Source organism: Myotis brandtii, unplaced genomic scaffold (assembly GCF_000412655.1).
Source record: "Myotis brandtii unplaced genomic scaffold, ASM41265v1 scaffold1145, whole genome shotgun sequence".
In the NCBI taxonomy this organism is placed as follows: Eukaryota; Metazoa; Chordata; class Mammalia; order Chiroptera; family Vespertilionidae; genus Myotis; species Myotis brandtii.
In genome coordinates this window covers 335,610-342,529 of record NW_005353947.1, presented here as the reverse complement: position 1 = coordinate 342,529, position 6,920 = coordinate 335,610, and the positions used below count along the sequence as shown (strand labels likewise).

The window sequence follows — 6,920 nt, the reverse complement described above, 5'->3', positions numbered from 1 at the left end:
CCGAGTGCACAAATTTTTGTGCACCGGGCCTCTAGTTTAATAATAAACAGCACCATGAAACTGGCACCGACAAACCAACACTCAGCTTTCCCCAAGTGGGACACAGGCCCCACCACCAATACCCCACCAAATTGCAGCCATCACTGCTAAGACCCTATGGCGTAAAATGTGGCCCACAGCCCAGCCCAGCCCTGAAATGGTCACTGTGGGCACCAGGTAATGACATCACGTAGCAACACCGGCTTCCTCTCCCTAGCAACTAGCCTCCTTGGAGTTTCTTCAGCCCAGGAACATGACTTACTTTATAGCCAGGTGCAAACATTTTACACTTTAACCAAATGTCTGTAAAGCGTTTTTCCGTGCCTCATCTCATTTGATCCTCACAGAAGTCCTGGAGTAGGTAGATAGGAGACTTGGTCGAATCCTAATTTCTTTTCATTAGCCAGAAAATGGAGATTTAGAAAGTTTAGAAGCTTGACCCGACTGAAAAGAAGTAAGAAATGGTGGAACTTGAAAATGACTTCAGGTTTTCTCACTGCGCAGAATACAGTCAAACACTGCTGCAGTTAAATATTTTACTCTTTGATCTCCCTGCATGATCTACAATAATAATCTGCTTCGTATTGATATTTACTGCTGTGTTGCTGACAATTACTTGAAAGAGAAGTTGGGGTGCTTCACTGGGCTGGAAAAGGTTTAGCTAAATCAGAAAGCAGTTCTAATTAAACAAATTTATTCTATATATATAAAAAGCTAAGTTGACTCGCATGACACATATAAAGCTCTCACTGGTGCCAATCGCACATGTGTGCTTCGATCTGTCATTGTCGATCATGAATTTGGTTGACACTTCTATTATAGAGAAAGGGCGAATAGTGATATTTAAATATTTCTTCTAATTAATTTCCTTTCAACGTGCACAAAACTGTGCACCAGGACACTAGTGTTGAAAATAAAAGCCAACCACATTACATATTCCTTACCAAGAGCTTCTAAATAGTAAAAACTACAGAATAATTAAGGACTAACCAGATTGGATGGTACAACATGTTAATCTAGGCAGACAGCTGACTTTGTAAATAATGACATGAGAGTGGAACACTAGGGACAAATTAAAGATTCTTCTAAACTAAAGTTTTATTGGACAATGTATGAATTTTCTCAGGGTTAGAATGCCCAAAGAACTAACTGGATACAAAGCATCCTGTAAGAAGCACAGTTTTGTAACTTATGTCCAAATAGTCTACTTTTGACCCTAAGTGTTTAGTTTCAAGATAAGTCAAGGGAGTGGTTGATATAGTTGGAAATTTCCCACTACCTTTTCTGTTCACATAGACTCAATCATGATAATAGCAGCAATTCTCCATATGTCTATGCCTTTTAAAATTTCTAGAGTACTTTCACCAATTATTTCTGCACTAGAGGTCTGGTGCATGAAAGTTGTGCACTTGGGGGGGTCCCTCAGTCCCTCAGCCTGGCCTGCGCCCTTTCACAGTCCGGGAGCTCTGAGGGGATATCCGACTGACAGCTTAGGCTCACTAAGCCATCAGTTGGACATCCTTAGCATTGCCACGGAGGCGGGAGACGCTCCCACTACTGCCACTGTGCTCGCCAGCCATGAACCCGGCTTCTGGCTCAGTGGTGCTCCCCCGTGGGAGCACACTGACCACCAGGGGGCAGCTGCTGCGTTGAGTGTCTGTGCCCTGGTGGTCAGTGCACATCAAAGTGATCGGTCATTCCACCATTTGGTCATTTGCATATTAGCCTTTTATTATATAGGATACACTATAGATGAGGCCCCCTAGAACCATAAGAAATGCAAAAAATTCACTGTTAACTCATTCTCAAATTGCCCCCACTTAAAATCAAATTGCCTCCCTGTGGGGCATGTGCTGCACCTTGGGAACCACTGGGCTTGACACTTTTCTTGTCTGAGCTTCATTTCTGAATACATACACATATGCCATGGGAATTGTAATCTCTTCTCTGCCTCACTGGGTTGTCCTGAGGAGGTTCTGAGCTAATAAACCTAGAAATGTTTCAAGTAAGTGATGTCTAAATGGGACGGGATTGTTATTTTTAAGCCCATGGGTACCCTCGCAGGTAGCAGGTGCTGATTAGGGGAGGAGGGCATGATTGTTTCCTGGGACTGTAGCTATCAAAGCTTTGCAGAGGGTTCCACAGGCTTTGGAGGAGTGGTCTCTGGCCAGCAGCCGTGTAGCAGTGGTCATCCTTGGAGGCACTGGCCAGGGGGTCAATAGGGAGGTGCTAGGGGGACGGTGAGGCTGAAGGGGGAGTAACTGTCAAACCTCCCTTCTTGGCACCGTTCTTTAAATTGTACATGGCCGCTTCGCAGCTGTATGTGCTCAAGGCGGGGCTCCAATCTCCTGGAGTGGGGCAGGGGCTGGGGAGGTGGAGGGGCAAGCAGGGCTGGGCCAGGGCGAGGCCAGGCAGGCTAGGAGGGCAGGTTTAGCTGTGGCCCCAGCAAGTTTCAGTGTGCTTCTGCTGAGAAGATGGCTTCACTGCTGTTGGGGGGGGATGGGTCTGACCCTGGGGGGCCGCTCGGGCCTGCCTCCACCTGGATCTGGAGTTGTAAGGAGGAGAGGCGTGCCCAGTCCCAGCGGAGGGGGCCTGGCAGCAGTGGGTTGCGGGCCCCGGGTGCCTCGGGGGCACTGACAGATCATCGCCAGTGTGCTACTGTTGTGGGCACCCCTGGCAGGGGTGGCGTGGGAAGACATCAGGAGTTGGAGGTGTGGGCTGTGGCTACCCCCAAGGCTTGGTCTTATCCCTGTCCAGTCAGCCTCCCCATCCCCTTGGGGATGCGGGTGCTGGGGTAGGGTGTCTGTGCAGGGGGATTGGAAGAGCTCCCTGTGGTCGCTTTCTCTTCCTTCTTTGCAGTCCGGTCTCCTGTCAGGCACTCTCCTCAAACCCCCGGAAACTTGGCTCCAGCCGTCCTGCCGCTCCATGACTTCCTGCTGCCCCTGGCCCACTCGGCTCTCCCCGGCCACCCACCTGTCAGGAGGCTGCCAGGGTGCCCTGCTGCGGGCAGTGTGGTCCTGGGGCAGGGGTGTGGAGAGCAGCTCCAGTAAAGTTTAGTAAACCCCAGGTATGTGTCGGGATTCAGCTGTGGGGCCATGGGGAGGTCTGCCTGGGTGGGACAAAATCATGTGAGACCCAGAGTCCTGCCCTGTGACCCCACAGCCCCACCCCCCACTGCTGAACGGTCATTACGTGATGGCGTCCTGGACAGTTTGCATATTCCTCTATTATTAGTATAGATTTTCACTGCAGTTCTCTAAGATTAAAACATTTCCTCATTTTTTTGCCCTGGCTGGTGTTGCTCAGTGGTCGAGTGTCAGCACTGGGACCAAAGTGTCACAGGTTTGATTCCTGGTCAAGGGCACATACCTAGGTTGCAGGTTCAATCTGCAGGCCCAGTCAGAGCACATGTGGGAGACAATCCATTGATGAATCTCTCTCACATTGATGCTTCTCTCTATCTCTCTCACCCCTCTTTCCTCCCTCACTTCCATCTTTCCTCCCTCCCTTCCATGCTCTCTAAAAATGGGGGGGGGGGAGGTGGAACTCAAATCAATAACCAAAGTGGATACCTTAAAAATGAAAAGAAGAGCAAACTGAACCCAAAGCTAGAAGTAAATAATAATAATTACAGAGGAGATAAATGAAACAGAACATAGAAAAACAATAGAGAAAACTCAATGAAACTATAAGTTGGTTCTTTGAAAAAATCAACAAAATTGATAAAACTTTAGCTGGACTAAGGAAGAGAGAAGACTCATATTACTAAACAACAACAACAATAGCAAAACATTTCCCTCATTTTCGATGTTCAGAAACTGAGACCCCAAGAAGGGAAATGAGTTGTCCAAAGTTTAGATTCAGTTTTCAAAATATTCCTTTCTTCAAGTTCCAATTGCATGTTTGGAACTTTGGGTGATGAATAGATCTTCCGTGTGCTAAACAAGAAACTAGCTTGATTAACTTTATACACTGTCTATCAGACCAGGGAGAGTTGTACTAACCACTGGCAGGTAGATTAGTGGGTTAGAGCATCATCTTGATAAACCAAAGTTGTGGGTTTTATCTTCAGTCAGGGCACATATAAGAATCAACCAATGAATGCATAAATAATGGAACAAAAATGTCTCTCTCTCACACTCTCTCTCTCCCTTCTTCCTCTCTTTCTCTAAAATGAATAAATTAATACAAACATTTTTAAAGAATTAATTGCTCTAAAATTTAACAGTCTGATACTTTTGGAGTCTTTTATCACATAGGTAGATTGAAAAGCAACATTGATCACTTCACATAGTCATGTTTGTAACAGACAAATACTTAAATATACCAGTCATCCCTCATCTTTAAGACAGTAAAAAGGCAAGCTATTGGCTGGGAAAAATATTTATAATACATATATCTAATAAAGATTATTATTCAGAATATATAAACTACATATACAACTGAATAATAAAAAGGTAAACAACTCAATTAAAAAACCACACAATAATTTGTACACTCTTCACAAAGAAGATAAATGAGTGGTCAATAAGAACATGAAACAATACTCAACATCAACAGTAATGTCAATTAAAACTATAAAAGACACTACTATAGTACTTGCTTCAGCAGCACATATACTGAACTTGGAATGATACAGAGAGGATTAGCATGGCTCCTGCTCAAGGATAACACACAAATTCATGAAGCATTCAGTATTTTGTGCAGTGCCTTAGGAGGCATCCTCACACCCTTTGATTAGCTCGGAAGAAGTATGAGTCAAAGCACAATGTGTGGCATTCAATAGCAAAATCATAACTTTTCACAATTAAAAATAAATACACCATTACATTCACACTAGAATAGCTAAAATTAACTAGTGATGACAGAAAGTATTGGTGAGAACATGAAACAACTTGGAATTTTCATGATTCCTGGTAAGACTGAAAAATGGTACATCCACTTTGGAAAACAATTTGGTAGTATCATAAAGTTAAATATACCTACCATATGACCCAGTCATTCCACTCCTAGGCATAACCAAAAAAAATAAAAACACATCTAGACAAAAACCTGTGTGTGAATGTTCATAGCAGTATTATTCACAACTAGAGGCTTGGTGCATGAAATTCGTGCAGGGGGTGATCCCTCAGCCTGGCCTGCACCCTATCCAATCTGGGACCCCTTGGGGGATGTCTGACTGCTGGTTTAGGCCTGATTCCACAGTCAGACATCCCTCTCACAATCCGGGACCACTGGCTCCTAACCACTCGCCTGCCTGCCTGATGCTCCTAACTGTTCCCCTGCCTGCCTGATTGCCCCTAACCACCTCTGCCTGCCGGCCTGATCACCCCTAACCACCTCTGCATGCCAGCCTGATCGCCCCTAACTGCCCTCTTCTGCCAGCCTGATTACCCCTAACTGTGTCTGCCTTGGCCCCTGCCACTGTGGCTTTGTCCGGAAGGACATCCGGATGGATGTCCACTCTAATTAGCACATTACCCTTTTATTAGTATAAGTAGCCAACGTCTAGAAATATCCCAAATGTTTTTCAACTGGAGAATGAATAAACAAACTGTGGTCCATCCACACAATGTAGTGCTACTCAACAATAAAAAAGAAATGAACTATCAATTCACATACAACATGGATAAATCTCAAAGGCATTATAGTGAACAAATAAAATCAGACACACAGCCCATACTGTTTGATTTTATTTACATGACATTTTGGAAAAGTTCAACATGATCTATGGTGACACAAAGCAGATTGGTGGAGTTCTAGAGTCTTGAACACTGTGGGGAGGAATATTCAATTTCAAAAGGGCGGGGTAAAACTTTTAGGGGTTATGGAAATATTTTATATTTTGATTACAGTAATGGTTGCACATGTTTGTCATAAGTCAAACTGCACCTTTGTAATGGGTACATTTTATTATATATAAATTATAATTCAATAAACTTAACATAAAAATTAGCATAAGAAAATATTAACTTAAAAATAAGAAAGAATGTATGATTTGAACCATAATATGAGATATGTTTTACCAGCAGCCAACAATAGGTCTCAAAATTCTTATTTGTGGAAATAAATGAACAAGTAGACTATGTAATAGAGGCTGAATCTGTGATACAGCAGCAGACAAATCTTTCTTTTATACTGCCACCTCTAAGTCATGTTCCCAAATTGCCCTAACAAGTTACACTAATGAAAATCAGCATGAGGTTAGTGTTCAGCAATCCTTGACCTACTCCAGATCCCTGGCCTGACACACGGTACACATTCATCAAATGGTCCAAACTTCTTCATTTGCCAATGAACTTGAGATGGCAAGCCCCCTCCCTGCTTGTACCACCATAACCACACCTCAGCTTCTGTAATCTCACTTGCTTCTTCTGCTTCTGCTCCAACAGGGCCCACTGCTGGTCAAGCTTCTGCTGTCTCAGGTTGTTGCCCTCATCACCTAAGACACTGTAGGGAATCAAGTCAGAATGCTGCTTGGAATTCATATCTGTCGTAGGTGGGGTGGCGGTGGTGGCAGCTCCAGAGGCCTGGGCCCCAGAGGGTTGGGGCGGGGGCCTTGCTCAGCTCCCAGGTCGCATCCTCCTGGGCCGGGGCTGCTGGGCTCCACCAAGGCCTGCACCACACTCTAGGGCCCAGGCCACAGGCTCTGAGTGGCAGGTGCGATGAGGTGGGAGGATAGCCGAGAGCACAGGCAACTGTGGGAGAGGTGGGCCACCTGTCTTGCGCCTCCAGAGGGGTTCGGCCGGTGTGGAGGGTCCGAGCTCTGCTTGGTTGCAGTGCTCACCCATTCTCCCCAAACTGCAACAGATACCTGGAAGCTTAACATGTAACATAGAAAGAATGTGTATGTATGTCTAGAATGTGTATGTATGCCATAT

At 45.0% G+C, this 6,920-nt stretch overlaps 1 pseudogene; it reads right to left on the bottom strand.

Annotated features, from left to right (window-relative positions):
• Window positions 1–6,527, bottom strand: part of LOC102263447 — a 90,686-nt pseudogene extending 84,159 nt beyond the window's left edge.
• Between the last annotated feature and the right edge of the window lie 393 nt (window positions 6,528–6,920).